We start from the raw sequence: 23,197 nt of genomic DNA, 5'->3' as shown, positions 1-23,197 counted from the left end.
CGGGGCTGGGAGTCTGTTTAGGAGAGGTGCTATGTTATAGATAATAACAGGGCTGAGTCTGTTTAGGAGGGGTGCTATGTTATAGATAACAACAGGGCTGAGTCTGTTTAGGAGAGGTGCTATGTTATAGATAACAACAGGGCTGAGTCTGTTTAGGAGAGGTGCTATGTTATAGATAACAACAGGGCTGGGAGTCTGTTTAGGAGGGGTGCTATGTTATAGATAACAACAGGGCTGAGTCTGTTTAGGAGGGGTGCTATGTTATAGATAACAACAGGGCTGAGTCTGTTTAGGAGAGGTGCTATGTTATAGATAATAACAGGGCTGAGTCTGTTTAGGAGGGGTGCTATGTTATAGATAACAACAGGGCTGAGTCTGTTTAGGAGAGGTGCTATGTTATAGATAACAACAGGGCTGAGTCTGTTTAGGAGGGGTGCTATGTTATAGATAACAACAGGGCTGAGTCTGTTTAGGAGAGGTGCTATGTTATAGATAACAACAGGGCTGAGTCTGTTTAGGAGGGGTGCTATGTTATAGATAACAACAGGGCTGGGAGTCTGTTTAGGAGAGGTGCTATGTTATAGATAACAACAGGGCTGAGTCTGTTTAGGAGAGGTGCTATGTTATAGATAATAACAGGGCTGAGTCTGTTTAGGAGAGGTGCTATGTTATAGATAATAACAGGGCTGAGTCTGTTTAGGAGGGGTGCTATGTTATAGATAACAACAGGGCTGAGTCTGTTTAGGAGAGGTGCTATGTTATAGATAACAACAGGGCTGAGTCTGTTTAGGAGGGGTGCTATGTTATAGATAACAACAGGGCTGGGAGTCTGTTTAGGAGAGGTGCTATGTTATAGATAATAACAGGGCTGAGTCTGTTTAGGAGAGGTGCTATGTTATAGATAATAACAGGGCTGAGTCTGTTTAGGAGAGGTGCTATGTTATAGATAATAACAGGGCTGAGTCTGTTTAGGAGGGGTGCTATGTTATAGATAACAACAGGGCTGAGTCTGTTTAGGAGAGGTGCTATGTTATAGATAACAACAGGGCTGAGTCTGTTTAGGAGGGGTGCTATGTTATAGATAACAGGGCTGAGTCTGTTTAGGAGGGGTGCTATGTTATCGATAACAACAGGGCTGGGAGTCTGTTTAGGAGAGGTGCTATGTTATAGATAACAACAGGGCTGAGTCTGTTTAGGAGAGGTGCTATGTTATAGATAATAACAGGGCTGAGTCTGTTTAGGAGAGGTGCTATGTTATAGATAATAACAGGGCTGGGAGTCTGTTTAGGAGGGGTGCTATGTTATAGATAACAACAGGGCTCAGTCTGTTTAGGAGAGGTGCTATGTTATAGATAACAACAGGGCTGAGTCTGTTTAGGAGGGGTGCTATGTTATAGATAACAACAGGGCTGGGAGTCTGTTTAGGAGAGGTGCTATGTTATAGATAATAACAGGGCTGAGTCTGTTTAGGAGGGGTGCTATGTTATAGATAACAACAGGGCTGGGAGTCTGTTTAGGAGAGGTGCTATGTTATAGATAACAGGGCTGAGTCTGTTTAGGAGGGGTGCTATGTTATAGATAATAACAGGGCTGAGTCTGTTTAGGAGAGGTGCTATGTTATAGATAACAACAGGGCTGAGTCTGTTTAGGAGGGGTGCTATGTTATAGATAACAACAGGGCTGGGAGTCTGTTTAGGAGAGGTGCTATGTTATAGATAACAACAGGGCTGAGTCTGTTTAGGAGGGGTGCTATGTTATAGATAATAACAGGGCTGAGTCTGTTTAGGAGAGGTGCTATGTTATAGATAACAACAGGGCTGGGAGTCTGTTTAGGAGAGGTGCTATGTTATAGATAATAACAGGGCTGAGTCTGTTTAGGAGGGGTGCTATGTTATAGATAACAACAGGGCTGGGAGTCTGTTTAGGAGGGTGCTATGTTATAGATAACAACAGGGCTGGGAGTCTGTTTAGGAGGGTGCTATGTTATAGATAACAACAGGGCTTGGAGTCTGTTTAGGAGAGGTGCTATGTTATAGATAACAACAGGGCTGGGAGTCTGTTTAGGAGGGGTGCTATGTTATAGATAACAACAGGGCTGAGTCTGTTTAGGAGAGGTGCTATGTTATAGATAATAACAGGGCTGGGAGTCTGTTTAGGAGGGGTGCTATGTTATAGATAACAACAGGGCTGAGTCTGTTTAGGAGAGGTGCTATGTTATAGATAACAACAGGGCTGAGTCTGTTTAGGAGAGGTGCTATGTTATAGATAACAACAGGGCTGAGTCTGTTTAGGAGAGGTGCTATGTTATAGATAACAACAGGGCTGAGTCTGTTTAGGAGAGGTGCTATGTTATAGATAACAGGTGACAGACTGGGGAACATCAGGGCTGGGAGTCTGTTTAGGAGAGGTGCTATGTTATAGATAACAACAGGGCTGAGTCTGTTTAGGAGGGGTGCTATGTTATAGATAACAACAGGGCTGGGAGTCTGTTTAGGAGAGGTGCTATGTTATAGATAACAACAGGGCTGAGTCTGTTTAGGAGGGGTGCTATGTTATAGATAACAACAGGGCTGAGTCTGTTTAGGAGGGGTGCTATGTTATAGATAACAACAGGTGACAGACTGGGGAACAACAGGGCTGAGTCTGTTTAGGAGAGGTGCTATGTTATAGATAACAACAGGGCTGAGTCTGTTTAGGAGAGGTGCTATGTTATAGATAACAACAGGGCTGGGAGTCTGTTTAGGAGGGGTGCTATGTTATAGATAACAACAGGGCTGAGTCTGTTTAGGAGAGGTGCTATGTTATAGATAATAACAGGGCTGAGTCTGTTTAGGAGAGGTGCTATGTTATAGATAATAACAGGGCTGGGAGTCTGTTTAGGAGGGGTGCTATGTTATAGATAACAACAGGGCTGAGTCTGTTTAGGAGAGGTGCTATGTTATAGATAATAACAGGGCTGGGAGTCTGTTTAGGAGAGGTGCTATGTTATAGATAACAACAGGGCTGAGTCTGTTTAGGAGAGGTGCTATGTTATAGATAACAACAGGGCTGAGTCTGTTTAGGAGAGGTGCTATGTTATAGATAATAACAGGGCTGGGAGTCTGTTAAGTAGAGGTGCTATGTTATAGATAATAACAGGGCTGAGTCTGTTTAGGAGAGGTGCTATGTTATAGATAATAACAGGGCTGAGTCTGTTTAGATAATAACAGGGCTGAGAGGTGCTATGTTATAGATAATAACAGGGCTGAGTCTGTTTAGGAGAGGTGCTATGTTATAGATAACAACAGGGCTGGGAGTCTGTTTAGGAGAGGTGCTATGTTATAGATAACAACAGGGCTGAGTCTGTTTAGGAGAGGTGCTATGTTATAGATAACAACAGGGCTGAGTCTGTTTAGGAGAGGTGCTATGTTATAGATAATAACAGGGCTGAGTCTGTTTAGGAGAGGTGCTATGTTATAGATAACAACAGGGCTGAGTCTGTTTAGGAGAGGTGCTATGTTATAGATAACAACAGGGCTGAGTCTGTTTAGTCTGTTTAGGAGGGGTGCTATGTTATAGATAATAACAGGGCTGAGTCTGTTTAGGAGAGGTGCTATGTTATAGATAACAACAGGGCTGAGTCTGTTTAGGAGAGGTGCTATGTTATAGATAATAACAGGGCTGGGAGTCTGTTTAGGAGAGGTGCTATGTTATAGATAACAGGGCTGAGTCTGTTTAGGAGAGGTGCTATGTTATAGATAACAGGTGACAGACTGGGGAACAACAGGGCTGGGAGTCTGTTTAGGAGAGGTGCTATGTTATAGATAACAACAGGGCTGAGTCTGTTTAGGAGGGGTGCTATGTTATAGATAACAGGTGACAGACTGGGGAACAACAGGGCTGAGTCTGTTCAGATATATTGTGTAGACCAGATAAGCTGTAGTGTTTAAAGACCCAGGGGTTGTTATGCAGTAGGGGGTTAGTCACATGATGTTGTTTATGGTGTCTGATGGGGTGTCTGATGGGGTGATTGTGTTTCAGGAGTACCTAGAGATTCAGCGTCAGCCTGTTAGGTGGTATGTGGTGTCTGATGTGGTGACTGTTTCAGGAGTACCTAGAGATGCAGCGTCAGCCTGTTAGGTGGTATGTGGTGTCTGATGTGGTGTCTGATGTGGTGACTGTTTCAGGAGTACCTAGAGATGCAGCGTCAGCCTGTTAGGTGGTATGTGGTGTCTGATGTGGTGTCTGATGGGGTGATTGTGTTTCAGGAGTACCTAGAGATGCAGCGTCAGCTGGCCATCCAGCGGCTCCAGGAGCAGGAGAAGGAGAGACAGATGAGGCTGGAGCAACAGAAACACACCATCCAGATGAGAGCCCAGATGCCTGCCTTCCCCATGCCCTACGCACAGGTAGACACTATACTAAACCCTGCCCACAGGTAGACACTATACTATACCATGCCCACAGGTAGACACTATACTATACCCTGCCCACAGGTAGACACTACACTATACCCTGCCCACAGGTAGACACTATACCCTGCCCACAGGTAGACACTACACTATACCCTGCCCACAGGTAGACACTATACTATACCATGCCCACAGGTAGACACTACACTATACCCTGCCCACAGGTAGACACTATACTATACCATGCCCACAGGTAGACACTATACTATACCATGCCCACAGGTAGACACTATACTATACCATGCCCACAGGTAGACACTATACTATACCCTACCCACAGGTAGACACTATACTATACCATGCCCACAGGTAGACACTATACTATACCCTGCCCACAGGTAGACACTATACTATACCCTGCCCACAGGTAGACACTATACTATACCATGCCCACAGATAGACACTATACTATACCATGCCTACAGGTAGACACTACACTATACCCTGCCCACAGGTAGACACTATACTATACCCTGCCCACAGGTAGACACTACACTATACCCTGCCCACAGGTAGACACTATACTATACCCTACCCACAGGTAGACACTACACTATACCCTACCCACAGGTAGACGCTATACTATACCCTGCCCACAGGTATGCACTATACCATGCCCACAGGTAGACACTACACTATACCCTGCCCACAGGTAGACACTACACTATACCCTGCCCACAGGTAGACACTATACTATACCATGCCCACAGGTAGACACTACACCCTACCCACAGGTAGACACTATACTATACCATGCCCACAGGTAGACACTATACTATACCCTGCCCACAGGTAGACACTACACCCTACCCACAGGTAGACACTATACTATACCATGCCCACAGGTAGACACTATACTATACCATGCCCACAGGTAGACACTACACCCTATCCACAGGTAGACACTATACTATACCATGCCCACAGGTAGACACTATACCCTGCCCACAGGTAGACACTATACTATACCATGCCCACAGGTAGACACTATACTATACCCTGCCCACAGGTAGACACTACACCCTACCCACAGGTAGACACTATACTATACCATGCCCACAGGTAGACACTACACTATACCCTACCCACAGGTAGACACTATACTATACCATGCCCACAGGTAGACACTATACCCTGCCCACAGGTAGACACTACACTATACCCTGCCCACAGGTAGACACTATACTATACCATGCCCACAGGTAGACACTATACCCTGCCCACAGGTAGACACTACACTATACCCTGCCCACAGGTAGACACTATACTATACCATGCCCACAGGTAGACACTATACTATACCCTGCCCACAGGTAGACACTACACTATACCCTGCCCACAGGTAGACACTATACCCTGCCCACAGGTAGACACTATACTCTACCATGCCCACAGGTAGACACTACACTCTACCCTGCCCACAGGTAGACACTACACTATACCATGCCCACAGGTAGACACTATACCATGCCCACAGGTAGACACTATACCCTGCCCACAGGTATACACTATACCCTGCCCACAGGTAGACACTATACTATACCCTGCCCACAGGTAGACACTATACTATACCATGCCCACAGGTAGACACTATACTATACCCTGCCCACAGGTAGACACTATACCCTGCCCACAGGTATACACTATACCCTGCCCACAGGTAGACACTATACTATACCCTGCCCACAGGTAGACACTATACTATACCATGCCCACAGGTAGACAATATACTATACCCTGCCCACAGGTAGACACTATACCCTGCCCACAGGTAGACACTATACTATACCATGCCCACAGGTAGACACTATACTATACCATGCCCACAGGTAGACACTATACTATACCTTGCCCACAGGTAGACACTATACCCTGCCCACAGGTAGACACTATACTATACCCTGCCCACAGGTAGACACTATACCATGCCCACAGGTAGACACTATACTATACCATGCCCACAGGTAGACAATATACTATACCCTGCCCACAGGTAGACACTATACCCTGCCCACAGGTAGACACTATACTATACCCTGCCCACAGGTAGACACTATACTATACCATGCCCACAGGTAGACACTATACTATACCATGCCCACAGGTAGACACTATACTATACCTTGCCCACAGGTAGACACTATACCTTGCCCACAGGTAGACACTATACCTTGCCCACAGGTAGACACTATACCTTGCCCACAGGTAGACACTACACTATACCCTACCCACAGGTAGACACTATACTATACCCTGCCCACAGGTAGACACTACACTATACCCTGCCCACAGGTTAGAGGCCTTCTCTCTGGCCGGCACACAGGGGAGTTAGTCTTCAAGCAGATCCTTGCGGCAGGTGCGTCACGATACTGTTAGTCTATAGAGGTTCTGTGTAAACGGTTGCTGCAGGAGTTTCACCTGGCGTTTCCCTTAGTGGCTGTTCTTTTTGTCCAGCTCTTGTGTAAATTCCTCTCCTTTTCACCCTAGATGCAGTCTTTGCCCCCCAACGTGGCAGGAGGGGTGGTGTACGGGCAGCCGGGGGGACCCCCCAGTTACCCAGGCACCTTTAGCCCCTCAGGGTCAGTGGAGGGTCGCCCATGCACAACGTCTACATGAACCAGCCTGGACCAGGACAGTACCAGGCCATGCCTCCAGGTTAGTACAGACCCCAATGAGTCAAATGTTTGTCTAGTTGAATAGCATGGTAGTTTGTCTAGGAATGTCTAGTTGAATAGCATGGTAGTTAGTCTGGGGACCAGCATGTCTAGTTGAATAGCATGGTAGTTAGTCTAGGGATGTCTAGTTGAATAGCATGGTAGTTAGTCTAGGGACCAGTATGTCTTGTTGAATAGCATGGTAGTTAGTCTGGGGGCCAGGATGTCTAGTTGAATAGCATGGTAGTTAGTCTAGGGATGTCTTGTTGAATAGCATGGTAGTTAGTCTAGGGACCATCATGTCTAGTTGAATAGCATGGTAGTTAGTCTGGGGATGTCTAGTTGAATAGCATGGTAGTTAGTCTGGGGACCAGCATGTCTAGTTGAATAGCATGGTAGTTAGTCTGGGGACCAGCATGTCTAGTTGAATAGCATGGTAGTTAGTCTAGGGACCAGTATGTCTAGTTGAATAGCATGGTAGTTAGTCTAGGGACCAGTATGTCTTGTTGAATAGCATGGTAGTTAGTCTAGGGACCAGCATGTCTAGTTGAATAGCATGGTAGTTAGTCTAGGGACCAGCATGGTAGTTAGTCTGGGGACCAGCATGTCTAGTTGAATAGCATGGTAGTTAGTCTAGGGACCAGCATGTCTAGTTGAATAGCATGGTAGTTAGTCTGGGGACCAGCATGTCTAGTTGAATAGCATGGTAGTTAGTCTAGGGACCAGCATGTCTAGTTGAATAGCATGGTAGTTAGTCTAGGGACCAGTATGTCTAGTTGAATAGCATGGTAGTTAGCCTAGGGATGTCTAGTTGAATAGCATGGTAGTTAGTCTAGGGACCAGCATGTCTAGTTGAATAGCATGGTAGTTAGTCTGGGGACCAGCATGTCTAGTTGAATAGCATGGTAGTTAGTCTAGGGATGTCTAGTTGAATAGCATGGTAGTTAGTCTGGGGATGTCTAGTTGAATAGCATGGTAGTTAGCCTAGGGATGTCTAGTTGAATAGCATGGTAGTTAGTCTGGGGACCAGGATGTCTAGTTGAATAGCATGGTAGTTAGTCTAGGGACCAGCATGTCTAGTTGAATAGCATGGTAGTTAGCCTAGGGATGTCTAGTTGAATAGCATGGTAGTTAGTCTGGGGATGTCTAGTTGAATAGCATGGTAGTTAGCCTAGGGATGTCTAGTTGAATAGCATGGTAGTTAGTCTGGGGACCAGGATGTCTAGTTGAATAGCATGGTAGTTAGTCTGGGGATGTCTTGTTGAATAGCATGGTAGTTAGTCTGGGGACCAGCATGTCTAGTTGAATAGCATGGTAGTTCGTCTGGGGACCAGCATGTCTAGTTGAATAGCATGGTAGTTAGTCTGGGGGCCAGCATGTCTAGTTGAATAGCATGGTAGTTAGTCTAGGGGCCAGCATGTCTAGTTGAATAGCATGGTAGTTAGTCTAGGGGCCAGCATGTCTAGTTGAATAGCATGGTAGTTAGTCTAGGGGCCAGCATGTCTAGTTGAATAGCATGGTAGTTAGCCTGGGGACCAGTATGTCTAGTTGAATAGCATGGTAGTTAGTCTGGGGATGTCTAGTTGAATAGCATGGTAGTTAGCCTGGGGACCAGTATGTCTAGTTGAATAGCATGGTAGTTAGCCTGGGGACCAGTATGTCTAGTTGAATAGCATGGTAGTTAGCCTGGGGACCAGTATGTCTAGTTGAATAGCATGGTAGTTAGTCTGGGGATGTCTTGTTGAATAGCATGGTAGTTAGTCTGGGGACCAGCATGTCTAGTTGAATAGCATGGTAGTTAGTCTAGGGGCCAGCATGTCTAGTTGAATAGCATGGTAGTTAGCCTGGGGACCAGTATGTCTAGTTGAATAGCATGGTAGTTAGTCTGGGGATGTCTTGTTGAATAGCATGGTAGTTAGTCTGGGGACCAGTATGTCTAGTTGAATAGCATGGTAGTTAGCCTGGGGACCAGTATGTCTAGTTGAATAGCATGGTAGTTAGCCTGGGGACCAGTATGTCTAGTTGAATAGCATGGTAGTTAGCCTGGGGACCAGTATGTCTAGTTGAATAGCATGGTAGTTAGTCTGGGGACCAGCATGTCTAGTTGAATAGCATGGTAGTTAGTCTAGGGACCAGTATGTCTAGTTGAATAGCATGGTAGTTAGTCTAGGGACCAGCATGTCTAGTTGAATAGCATGGTAGTTAGTCTAGGGACCAGCATGTCTAGTTGAATAGCATGGTAGTTAGTCTAGGGACCAGTATGTCTAGTTGAATAGCATGGTAGTTAGTCTAGGGACCAGCATGTCTAGTTGAATAGCATGGTAGTTAGTCTGGGGACCAGTATGTCTAGTTGAATAGCATGGTAGTTAGCCTAGGGATGTCTAGTTGAATAGCATGGTAGTTAGTCTAGGGGCCAGCATGTCTAGTTGAATAGCATGGTAGTTAGCCTAGGGATGTCTAGTTGAATAGCATGGTAGTTAGTCTAGGGGCCAGCATGTCTAGTTGAATAGCATGGTAGTTAGTCTAGGGATGTCTAGTTGAATAGCATGGTAGTTAGTCTGGGGACCAGTATGTCTAGTTGAATAGCATGGTAGTTAGCCTGGGGACCAGTATGTCTAGTTGAATAGCATGGTAGTTAGTCTGGGGATGTCTTGTTGAATAGCATGGTAGTTAGTCTAGGGACCAGCATGTCTAGTTGAATAGCATGGTAGTTAGTCTAGGGACCAGTATGTCTAGTTGAATAGCATGGTAGTTAGTCTAGGGACCAGCATGTCTAGTTGAATAGCATGGTAGTTAGTCTAGGGACCAGCATGTCTAGTTGAATAGCATGGTAGTTAGTCTAGGGACCAGTATGTCTAGTTGAATAGCATGGTAGTTAGTCTAGGGACCAGCATGTCTAGTTGAATAGCATGGTAGTTAGTCTGGGGACCAGTATGTCTAGTTGAATAGCATGGTAGTTAGCCTAGGGATGTCTAGTTGAATAGCATGGTAGTTAGTCTAGGGGCCAGCATGTCTAGTTGAATAGCATGGTAGTTAGCCTAGGGATGTCTAGTTGAATAGCATGGTAGTTAGTCTAGGGGCCAGCATGTCTAGTTGAATAGCATGGTAGTTAGTCTAGGGATGTCTAGTTGAATAGCATGGTAGTTAGTCTGGGGACCAGGATGTCTAGTTGAATAGCATGGTAGTTAGTCTAGGGACCAGCATGTCTAGTTGAATAGCATGGTAGTTCGTCTAGGGACCAGCATGTCTAGTTTAATAGCATGGTAGTTAGCCTAGGGATGTCTAGTTGAATAGCATGGTAGTTAGTCTAGGGGCCAGGATGTCTAGTTGAATAGCATGGTAGTTAGTCTAGGGATGTCTAGTTGAATAGCATGGTAGTTAGTCTGGGGACCAGGATGTCTAGTTGAATAGCATGGTAGTTAGTCTGGGGACCAGCATGTCTAGTTGAATAGCATGGTAGTTAGTCTGGGGATGTCTTGTTGAATAGCATGGTAGTTAGCCTGGGGATTTCTAGTTGAATAGCATGGTAGTTAGTCTGGGGGCCAGCATGTCTAGTTGAATAGCATGGTAGTTAGTCTGGGGGCCAGCGTGGTAGTTAGTCTGGGGGCCAGCATGGTAGTTAGTCTAGGGGCCAGCATGGTAGTTAGTCTAGGGGCCAGCATGGTAGTTAGTCTAGGGGCCAACATGGTAGTTAGTCTAGGGACCAGCATGTCTAGTTGAATAGCATGGTAGTTAGTCTAGGGGCCAGCATGGTAGTTAGTCTGGGGGCCAGCATGGTAGTTAGTCTAGGGGCCAGCATGGTAGTTTCTGTATGGACCTGGCTTTGTGCTCAGGGGCAACGTCATGCTGAAACAGGAAAGGGCCTTCCTCAAACTGTTGCCACCATTATTCCTCCTTCACTGAACTTCCTCCTTCGTGACCGTTGGCACTATCCATTGGGCCTGTTATCATTCTCCTGGCATCCTCCAAACCCATTGAGCATGGTGATCTTAGTCTTGTGTGCGGCTGCTCGGCCATGGAAACCCATTTCAAGTTCTGGTGCTGACGTTGCTTCCAGAGGCAGTTGTGAACTTGGTAGTGAGTCTTGCAATCGAGGATAGATGATTTTTACATGCTTCAGCACTCAGCTTTCCTGTTCTGTGAGCTTGAGCTCCTAGGTGTTTCCACTTCACAATAACAGCACTTACAGTTGACCGGGGAAACTCGAGCAGGAAAGGTGGCATCCTATGACGGTGTCACGTTGAAAGTCACTTCTTCAGTAAGGCCATTCTACTGCCAATGTTTGTCTATGGAGATTGCATGGCTGTGTGCTTGATTTTATACACCTGTCAGCAGTGGGTGTGGCTGAAATAGCTGAATCCACTAATTTGAAGGGGTGTCCACATACTTCTGTATATATTGTGTACATTGACCTTCTGTAACGTGATGCTCCTGTGTTTGCCTCCCTGCTCCAGACCCCAACATGTACATGTACCAACCTGCAGGAACCAATGGGCAGCCTGCACCCCCTGGCCAGGCCCCGCCCACTACTAGCCCCGCCTACTCTAACTACCAGCCCACACCCACACAGGGATACCAGGTGAGAACAGAGGGGGGAATGTCATGCCTGTTACAATACTATTGGTGTTGAAATGGAAACGTGCTCGTGGACTTCGTCATGCTGAGTTTGTCGTCAAGGTAACTAGGTTTCCTCCTTAATGTGAACCACATGATGTAATGCCTGATGTCAAGTCCCAATGAGAGGCTCAGCAATACACTGTCAGATCAAATCAAATGCTGTTTGTCACATGAGCCCTTAACCAATCGGTGTAGAGACCTTACAGTGAAATGCTTATTTAAAGCCCTTAACCAACAGGTGTAGAGACCTTACAGTGAAATGCGTATTTAAAGCCCTCAACCAACAGGTGTAGAGACCTTACAGTGAAATGCTTATTTAAAGCCCTTAATTATTTTCTTAAAACTCCTGGAGTCCTTTTAAAATGGGCTTCAGGTTTCATGTCCCTCTTTCATTTTGTGTCCCGGTCCTCACTGACTTTCCAAAGCTCCTCCTCCTCATCATAATGTGATGATGTTTATAAAGGGAGTCAAAGGTCAATGTGGCTCCTCCTCTTCCTCATCATAATGTGATGATGTTTATAAAGGGAGTCAAAGGTCAATGTGGCTCCTCCTCCTCCTCATCATAATGTGATGTTTATAAAGGGAGTCAAAGGTCAACGTGGCTCCTCCTCCTCCTCATCATAATGTGATGTTTATAAAGGGAGTCAAAGGTCAACGTGGCTCCTCCTCCTCCTCATCATAATGTGATGATGTTTATAAAGGGAGTCAAAGCTCAACGTGGCTCCTCCTCATTTAGCATCATAATGTGATGATGTTTATAAAGGGAGTCAAGCGGCTCATGACTAGTGGTTATAATCTATTATAACCACATCATAATACATTCTACCTGTAGGCTTTAAATCATCTGTTAGCGACGTCCGTAATGTTAATGTTTTCTTGTCATCGGTCTCAGCAGAACGTGGTGTCCCAGGCCCAGTCTCTGCCCCCCATGTCCCAGCCTCCTCCCACTAACGGTATGTCCTACGTGGCGTACCCTCCACCCTACGCCATGCAGAGTATGATGGCAGCCCTACCTGGGCAGGACCCCAACATGCCCCCACAACAACCCTACATGCAGGGCCCAGGACAACAGCCCATGTACCAACAGGTAGGAGTTCTTGGTTTCTCTCTTCCCCCCTCTCTTCCTCTCTCTCTCCTTCCGCTCTTCCTCTCTCTCCCTCCACTCTTCCTCTCTCTCTTCTTCCTCTCTCTTCCTCTCTCTCCCTCCTCTCTTCCTCTCTCTTCCTCCGCTCTTCCTCTCTCTTCCTCCGCTCTTCCACTCTCTCTCCGCTCTTCCTCTCTCCCTCTGCTCTATCCCTCTCTTCCTCTCTTTCTCCCTCCTCTCTCGCCCTCTCTTTCTCCCTCCTCTCTCTCGCCCTCTCTTTCTCCCTCCTCTCTCTCGCCCTCTTCCCTTCCTCTCTCTCGCCCTCTTCCCTTCCTCTCTCTCTCACTCTCACTCTCTCTATATATATATAATCTCTCACACTACTTCTGTCTTTCTCTGTGTAGATGGCTCCCCCTGGTGGCCCCCCACAGCAGGTTCAGCAACAGCAGCCTCCGCAGGTCCATCCAGGCAGCGAGGCACAGCTCATCTCCTTCGACTGATCCATCCACCTGGCTAGCTCAGCTTAACATTACCACCTGCTGCTGGCAGGGTTCAACACACTACTACACCCTCTCTCTCCTCTTCTGTCTTCACCTCTCTCCTCTTCTGTCCTCTCTCCTCTTCTGTCCTCTCTCCTCTTCTGTCGTCTCTCCTCTTCTGTCCTCTCTCCTCTTCTGTCCTCTCTCCTCTTCTGTCCTCACCTCTCTTCTGTCCTCTCTTCTCTTCTGTCCTCACCTCTCTTCTCCTCTTCTGTCCTCCTCTCTCTCTCTGCTGGGCTTGTGGCCTGGATTCCCCAACAAACACACATGTTTCTCACATTGTTTCTGTTTCTGTTACGGCAATGTTGTGAAATATTATAGTTCTGTAACAGACATGTTACCTCTCCTCCTAGCCATCCTCTCTCCCCCAGCTGACATGGAGGATGAGAGGAGTGAGGAGGGGGTTAGGTAGTGTTACTATGTACCATACGTACCCCAGGGTTGTATTCACTAGGAACCTAGACGGGGAGGGACTACCTGAACTTATAAGAAACACTTCCCCTTTTAATGTGTTTTGCTACAGTGTTCTGTCCTAATCTCACCTCTCTGGCTCTCTCTGTTTCTCTCTCTCTCTCTCGCTCTCTCTCTCTCTCTCTCTCTCTGATAATGTATGTAGTCTTTCTCTTCTGAAACTAATATCTGAAGCTCATCTAGTCAGTGGTATAATAAAGGAACAAATCAAATACGAATGGAATCTAAGACAAGACCATAGCCGTCCTTTCTCATATTTGAATAAGCTAGTTGCATGTTAAAGTCGTTATTTCCATGAACATGTCAGGTGTTACAGCAGTAACTGTTCTGGGGTCATATTGTGGTGATTGGACATGTTTCATACTGCCTGATTGGTTGACAGGGGCTGTGAGAGTGACTGGAGAGATGAGTGAAGGAAAGATGTAGGACGGAGCACAGAAAGCACCTCTAACAGGTTCCAGGGTTCTAGTGAGAGTGTCAGAGACACACAGAGCTCATTTTAAAGTATAGATGGGTCGTCTTATGTTGCTACGGCTTGGTGGTGTTTTTCACTAAAGCTTTTTGAGTTGATGATTGAGAACTTGGGAGAAAGAAAGTACCTTTTTTATTAGGTTTTACACTTCTGACATCGTCTCACCAATCAGACTGGCTGAGGGGAAGCAGTATGGGACTACAATAGAACACTTACATCCAGTGTGGAACTACAATTCCCAATATTCACAGCTCCAGAGACCGATTACCACCATCACTCTCTCAAGGTGTCCCGTGTCGCAACTGTTGACATAATGGGTCTCTCCCAACAACTCCATTAACCACAATGCCTTGCATCACACTCCAGGAGGAACTAGTGTGAATATAACTTAAGATTACACATGTAGTTCCATTGCCAAATATTAACTAGCAGTTATCCAGAGGGTTGCAGTCGGGTCTATATGGCTGTTTACAAAGGCAGTCCCATTCTGATCTTTTGACCAATTAGTGGCAAAAGATCTGACCTGATTGGTCAAAAGATCAATTAGTGTCAAAACCCCCAGAATGGGTCTGCCTGTATAAACACAGCCTATGAGCGAGTAGAGAGACCCTCTGACTGGGTGTGTCCTAAATAGCACTCTTTTTTCCAGTATAGTGCACTACTTTTGATAAAAGCCCTATAGGTGTGTATCTGTGGGTGCTGAGGTGTAGACAGGGCTGAGGTGGAGTTATCTGTAGAGGGGGACTCTACATTAGATGGGCATCCATTTTGTTTCTGGTGCTAGTTTCAGTAAAGTTCGGTTTAATCACAAAGCCATTTCCTCAATTCCTCGTTTCCTTTCCTTGGTTCTTCTCTAGGAGAGAGAGAGAGGACGTAGGGGAGGGAATCAGGTAAATACCTTTTGAGATCCACCCTTTCAGAGTGTCTTTTAGAACCCTGTGGGCCGGGAGCGGAGAGGTGGTGGTTGTCAGTTCTTCAGGGTATGTGCATGTGATGTAACATCCACCCAATCAGTGACTTCTTATGGAACCCCCTTTGACGCCGTCTTTGAACTTATTTACTTCACCATTAATGATCTTCTTTCTGTCTGACTTCTTTAAAGTCATTTTAAGATTATATTTAATAAATATCTTGTTCTTCTCTTGTCCACCTGCTTTAGTGTGTTTTCTGTCATATTATCTTTGGAATCTGAAGTAGGCGGAGTGCCAGTCTGTTGTCATGCCAACTCCTTGTCACTCATTGCCATGCAGTTGGCAGGTGCACAAATAGATCTGGGACCAGACTCGATGCATTGTCATTTAGGAGCAGAAAATGAAAGGGTACACATTTTTTTTGCATTAAACATACTTTATTTACATAAATACATGTTTAAAATATGGGTCATTAGGATGTCTGTTCAGATGCAGAAGAAGCCCTGTTTCCATGTCAACGTTTCCTGAAGACCAGGCATTTATTATACTGTTCCATCTCTATCTGGGAAAACAAATGAAGGCTTGGTCCTAAACATCCTTATAGAAGGACTGAGCTGGCAGCAGATATACCTTCTATGTTACATATTCTGAAGGCTTGGTCCTAGACATCCTTGTAGAAGGACTGACTAAACAGCAGATATACCTTCTATGTTACATATTCTGAAGGCTTGGTCCTAGACATCCTTATAGAAGGACTAACTAAACAGCAGATATACCTTCTATGTTACATATTCTGAAGGCTTGGTCCTAAACATCCTTATAGAAGGACTGAGCTGGAAGCAGATATACCTTCTATGTTACATATTCTGAAGGCTTGGTCCTAGACATCCTTATAGAAGGACTGACTAAACAGCAGATATACCTTCTATGTTACATATTCTGAAGGCTTGGTCCTAAACATCCTTATAGAAGGACTGACTAAACAGCAGATATACCTTCTATGTTACATATTCTGAAGGCTTGGTCCTAGACATCCTTATAGAAGGACTGACTAAACAGCAGATATACCTTGTATGTTACATATTCTGAAGGCTTGGTCCTAAACATCCTTATAGAAGGACTGAGCTGGAAGCAGATATACCTTCTATGTTACATATTCTGAAGGCTTGGTCCTAAACATCCTTATAGAAGGACTGAGCTGGTAGCAGATATACCTTCTATGTTACATATTCTGAAGGCTTGGTCCTAGACATCCTTATAGAAGGACTGACTAAACAGCAGATATACCTTCTATGTTACATATTCTGAAGGCTTGGTCCTAAACATCCTTATAGAAGGACTGACTAAACAGCAGATATACCTTCTATGTTACATATTCTGAAGGCTTGGTCCTAGACATCCTTATAGAAGGACTGACTAAACAGCAGATATACCTTGTATGTTACATATTCTGAAGGCCTGGTCCTAAACATCCTCATAGGACTGAGCTAACAGCAGACACCCATGTCACATGTTCTGTGTGTACAGTATAGTCCATCCTTATAGAAGGACTGAGCTAGTAGCAGACACCCATGTTACATGTTCTGTGTGTACAGTATAGTCCATCCTTAAAGATCCATTAGTTTATACATACACACCAGCAGACTGGTTAAAGAGGCTCACCATCCTCTCCATGCGTATCCCGTTCCCAAACGCCAGCTGTCTCAGAACGTTGATGTCTGGTAGACCCCACCCTGGGTTCCTGCAGGGGAACAGAGCTGCCTTAGAACGTCGATGTCTGGTAGACCCCACCCTGGGTTCCTGTAGGGGAACAGAATGTCGATGTCTGGTAGACCCCACCCTGGGTTCCTGTAGGGGAACAGAGCTGTCTCAGAACGTCGATGTCTGGTAGACAGAGAGAGGCAGAGGTCACGATCAGATGAGCTCCTGCATTTTTCAGCATTTTCTTTAAAAAAGATAGATAAACTTGGATTTTTTGTCAGGAACACATACTGGATTCTACCCTTTACAACATAACCCCCACTTCAAATCAAAACTTAAAACCTACAACCTGATTTTGGACAGAATTACGGAATCACCTGGAAGGTTCACAACTACCAAGATTTATTTCTCTATACAGCAAATTCTCTGGAAAACAACAGAAACCTGAAAACACCATCCAAAATGGAACTGAGTGAGTAATGCTTAGTCTGAAACTATATTTTATCTCCAAAAGCCAAGAAGGAAAATAAACATTACTTTACAAGGATTGAATTCTAACATAATTCTGCCAAGCTTGATACAGCTTCAAATAGCACTGACATGTCAAGTGAGAGGTGTCAAAGCCCATTAGCCCAACAATGGCAGGAGAGTCACACAGTCTACCCCAACCAAATGGAGAGGCCTTAGAAGCTCCCTCCCGCTGTTCAGAGGTAATTAAAATACAGTACCCTTTGCATGTAAAGAATGATAAGGCAAGAAAAGATTACAAAATGAAGCTCCTTATGGAAAATCAAGAGACACTTTTTGCTGACTATTACAAAAATGGGAACATCAGCAACCTTATCTTCCACACAAACCATCCCCTGGCATGGCACAGTGCTATATTAGCACACTACCCCTTTGTTAAGAGAGGGGGGGTTAACGAGGGGTGGAAACTCAGAATACTTGATAACGAGGACTCTGAGTCAAGTAATATAAATATCTATAAGTCCGGAACAGTAATGGTACAGAGTAACCCCAAACAGTTTCAGCTGGACTTTTACCTAATCAAAGAATTAGCCCAGCAGGAGAAGCTCTCCCTTGATAAAGATACCCCCACACCGAGCGGGTCAGACCAGACCTCTTCATTATGTAACCCCACAGACGAGCAACCCCCAGCGGAGAGTCAACCTCCCAGCACAGATTACCACTCCCTCATTGAAATGAAGGACAAATTCACCCAGCTGGAGATAAGGCAGGTGGAGCTGGAACAGCAGGTGATTACACTTCAGTCAGCACAGACCCAGACAACAGTCCAGCACAACAACAGCCTCTTAACCAGACCCGGAGAGCTGGAGGTAGACAGAGACATATCTGCACTTTGGACAGTGGTGAGACAAATACAACAGGAGAAAGAGGAGCAGAACAGAGCACTAGAGGAGAGTATCAGACTGCTGGTGGAGGAGAGGTTGAGGGGGATGGAGGAGAGGGTGAGGGGGATGGAGGAGAGGTTCAGGGGGACGGCGTGTGACAGTACAACCCACTAGGGAGGTGGCCACCCCCACAGAGAAGCCAGCAGAACAGCCCACCTCAGCACCCAACAAAAGTCTCGACACCACAGCAGAACAGTCCACACCAGACCCTGACCATAGAGTCGACATCACAGCAGAACAGACAAATGAAGAACCCCCAGCGGCTCTCACCCCCTCTGAGCACCCCCCCTGTCAGCCACCCTGATAGCCCTTCTGACAACCCCCCCACACCCACTGAGGACAAACACAAGACACAGATTGTACTACTTATGGACTCAAATGGGAAATATATAGAAGAAAAAAAACTTTTTCCCAAACACAGTGTGTCTAAACTCTGGTGTCCAAACACCCAGAGCGCCCTAGACCTTCTGTCTGAGGCCAAACTAGGCTCACCCAGCCACATAATAATACACACATGCACAAATGACCTGAGAGCACAGCAGGAAAGAGTGGCCACGGCACTGAAGGGAGTGATTGAAAAGGCTTCTTCTACTTTCCCCAACGCACAAGTGGTTATCTCCACCCTGCTACCACGAAAAGACTTCCACCCTGCCACAATACAGCGGGTAAACGCAAGTATTTCCCGTGACTGTGCCTCAAAACCAAACGTTTTCCTGGCCCACCACTCCACCCTGGACTTGAACAGCCCCTATGACCAGGTCCACCTCTACAAGGCAGCAGTGCCCACCTTTGCCCGAACTCTAAAGGACATCGCTCTCAAACGTATCCCAACACTTCACACAGGAGCAACAGATCAATAGACACCCCACCCAGACCAACGAGACACCCTCCCAGACCTGCAGGACCCCCCCTGGACCTACACATAGAGGACCCACGCCAAGAGGAATTACATCCAGACCACCGCACACCCAGACACATCCACACCCCAACCAATCAACACCCCCCCACGTAAACCATGCCCACACCCCATTTAGGCCCCCTCAGATCAGACCTATGCCACTCCTGCCCACTCCATGCACCCCACCCCCGCAAAGAGGGCCTCAACATGGAAGCCACACATACGCCCAGGTAGTGAGCGGGCAAACAATCCCAACCCCCACTCTCACACTCGCCCAAGCCAATGGCATGTACCAGATGCTCAGCAGGCTCTGCTCACACTTACTGGCCTGAGGCCAAACCACAACCAACAACATTGGACACTCTATGGAACAAAAAGCATTCACTATATCATCCTGGAATATTCAAGGCCTGAGGTCATCTGCCTTTGGCCTGAAGAGCAGAAACCCGGACTTCACCAAAGAAAGCGGTAATACAGACATTGTCATCCTGCAAGAAACCTGGTATAGAGGAGACAGACCCACTGGTTGCCCTCTAGGTTACAGAGAGCTGGTAGTCCCATCCACCAAACTACCAGGTGTGAAACAGGGAAGGGACTCAAGGGGTATGCTAATTTGGTATAGAGCAGACCTAACTCACTCCATTAAATTAATCAAAACAGGAACATTCTACATTTGGCTAGAAATTCAAAAGGAAATTATCCTAACAGAGAAAAATGTCCTCCTGTGTGCTACCTATATCCCCCCACTAGAATCCCCATATTTTAATGAAGACAGCTTCTCCATCCTGGAGGGGGAAATCAATCATTTCCAGGCCCAGGGACATGTACTAGTCTCTGGCGACCTAAATGCCAGAACCGGACAAGAACCTGACACCCTCAGCACACAGGGGACAAACACCTGCCTGGAGGTGACAGCATTCCCTCCCCCGTATGCCCCCCTAGGCACAACTATGACAACATAACCAACAACAGCGGAGTCAATCACCACCTTCCGGAGACACCTGAAACCCCACCTCTTCAAGGAATACCTAGGATAGGATAAAGTAATCCTTCTCACCCACCCCCCTTAAATGATTTAGATGCACTATTGTAAAGTGGCTGTTCCACTGGATGTCAGAAGGTGAATTCACCAATTTGTAAGTCGCTCTGGATAAAAGCGTCTGCTAAATGACGTAAATGTAAATGTAAAAACGGGTCACAACTCCTGCAGCTCTGTCGCACGCTGGGTATGTACATATTCAATGGTAGGCTTCGAGGGGACTCCTATGGTAGGTACACCTATAGCTCATCTCTTGGCAGTAGTACTGTAGACTACTTTATCACTGACCTCAACCCAGAGTCTCTCAGAGCGTTCACAGTCAGCCCACTGACACACCTATCAGACCACAGCAAAATCACAGTCTACTTAAACAGAGCAATACTCAATCATGAGGCATCAAAGCCAAAGGAACTGAGTAACATTAAGAAATGCTATAGATGGAAGGAATGCAGTTTGGAAACCTACCAAAAAACAATTAGGCAACAACAAATTCAATCCCCTTTAGACAATTTCCTGGGTAAAACGTTCCACTGTAATAGTGAAGGTGTAAACTTGGCAGTAGAAAATCTTAACAGCATATTTGACCTCTCAGCTTCCCTATCAAATCTAAAAATCTCAAATAGAAAACCGAAGAAAATTAACAACAATGACAAATGGTTTGATGAAGAATGCAAAAATCTAAGAAAGAAATTGAGAAACCTGTCCAACCAAAAACATAGAGACCCGGAAAACCTGAGTCTACGCCTTCACTATGGTGAATCACTAAAACAATACAGAAATACACTACGGAAAAAGAAGGAACAGCATGTCAGAAATCAGCTCAATGTAATTGAAGAATCCATAGACTAACCACTTCTGGGAAAATTGGAAAACACTAAACAAACAACAACACGAAGAATTATCTATCCAAAATGGAGATGTATGGGTAAACCACTTCTCCAATCTTTTGGCTCTATAACAAAGAATAAAGAGCAAAACATATACATGATCAAATACAGATCTTAGAATCAACTATTAAAGACTACCAGAACCCACTGGATTCTCCAATTACATTGAATGAGTTACAGGGCAAAATAAAAAACCTCCAACCCAAAAAGGCCCGTGGTGTTGATGGTATCCTCAATGAAATGATCAAATATACAGACAACAAATTCCAATTGGCTATACTAAAACTCTTTAACATCATCCTCAGCTCTGGCATCTTCCCCAATATCTGGAACCAAGGACTGATCACCACAATCCACAAAAATGGAGACAAATTTGACCCCAATAACTACCGTGGAATATGCGTCAACAGTAACCTTGGGAAAATCCTCTGCATTATCATTACCAGCAGACTCGTACACTTCCTCAATGAAAACAATGTACTGAGCAAATGTCAAATTGGCTTTTTACCAAATTACCGTACAACAGACCATGTATTCACCCTGCACACCCTAATTGACAACCAAACAAACCAAAACAAAGGCAAAGTCTTCTCATGCTTTGTTGATTTCAAAAAAGCCTTTGACTCAATTTGGCATGAGGGTCTGCTATACAAACTGATGGAAAGTGGTGTTGGGGGTAAAACATACGACATCATAATATCCATGTACACAAACAACAAGTGTGCGGTTAAAATTGGCAAAAAACACACAAATTTCTTCACACAGGGTCGTGGGGTTAGACAGGGGTGCAGCTTAAGCCCCACCCTCTTCAACATATATATCAACGAACTGGCGCGGGCACTAGAAAAGTCTGCAGCACCCGGCCTCACCCTACTAGAATCCGAAGTCAAATGTCTGCTGTTTGCTGATGATCTGGTGCTTCTGTCACCAACCAAGGAGGGCCTACAGCAGCACCTAGAACTTATGCACAGATTCTGTCAGACCTGGGCCCTGACAGTAAATCTCAGTAAGACCAAAATCATGGTGTTCCAAAAAAGGTCCAGTCACCAGGACCACAAATACAAATTCCATCTAGACACTGTTGCCCAAGAGCACACAAAAAACTATACATACCTTGGCCTAAACATCAGCGCCACAGGTAACTTCCACAAAGCTGTGAACTATCTGAGAGACAAGGCAAGAAGGACATCCTATGCCATCAAAAGGAACATAAATTTCAACATACCAATTAGGATTTGGCTAAAAATACTTGAATCAGTCATAGAGCCCATTGCCCTTTATGGTTGTGAGGTCTGGGGTCCGCTCACCAACCAAGACTTCACAAAATGGGACAAACACTAAATTGAGACTCTGCACGCAGAATTCTGCAAAAATATCCTCCGTGTGCAACGTAGAACACCAAATAATGCATGCAGAGCAGAATTAGGCCGATACCCACTAATTATCAAAATCCAGAAAAGAGCTGTTTAATTCTATAACCACCTTAAAGGAAGCGATTCCCAAACCTTCCACAACAAAGCCATCACCTACAGAGAGATGAACCTGGAGAAGAGTCCCCTAAGCAAGATTTGTGACCTGTTGCCACGAGAAAAGGGCAACCAGTGAAGAACACACACCATTGTAAATACAACCCATATCTATGCTTATTTATTTTATCTTGTTTCCTTTACCATTTGTACATTGTTAAAACACTGTATATATATATATATATATATATATATATATATAATATGACATTTGTAATGTCTTTATTGTTTTGAAACTTCTGTATGTGTGATGTCTACTGTTAATTTTTATTGTTTATTTCACTTTATATATTATCTACCTTACTTGCTTTGGCAATGTTAACACATGTTTCCCATGACAATAAAGCCCTTGAATTGAAAACAAAATTAGAGAGAGAGAGGAGAGAGAAGAGAGAGAGATGAGAGAGAGAGAAAAAAAGAAGAAAGATAACACCTATGGCCTATGACTTCTTATGGCTGGGGGCAGTATTGAGTAACTTGGATGAATAAGGTGCCCAGAGTAAACTGCCTGCTCCTCAGTCCCAGGTACTAATAT

The 23,197-nt window shown here is 45.3% G+C and overlaps 1 pseudogene; it reads left to right on the top strand.

Annotated features, from left to right (window-relative positions):
- The window catches only part of LOC135537275 (hepatocyte growth factor-regulated tyrosine kinase substrate-like), a 52,409-nt pseudogene extending 36,974 nt beyond the window's left edge, over positions 1 to 15,435 (top strand).
- Positions 15,436 to 23,197: the final 7,762 nt, after the last annotated feature.

Source organism: Oncorhynchus masou, unplaced genomic scaffold, assembly GCF_036934945.1.
Source record: "Oncorhynchus masou masou isolate Uvic2021 unplaced genomic scaffold, UVic_Omas_1.1 unplaced_scaffold_739, whole genome shotgun sequence".
Classification (NCBI taxonomy): Eukaryota; Metazoa; Chordata; class Actinopteri; order Salmoniformes; family Salmonidae; genus Oncorhynchus; species Oncorhynchus masou.
The sequence above is the reverse complement of the archived record's forward strand: the minus strand, read 5'-3'. Positions and strand labels throughout refer to the sequence as shown.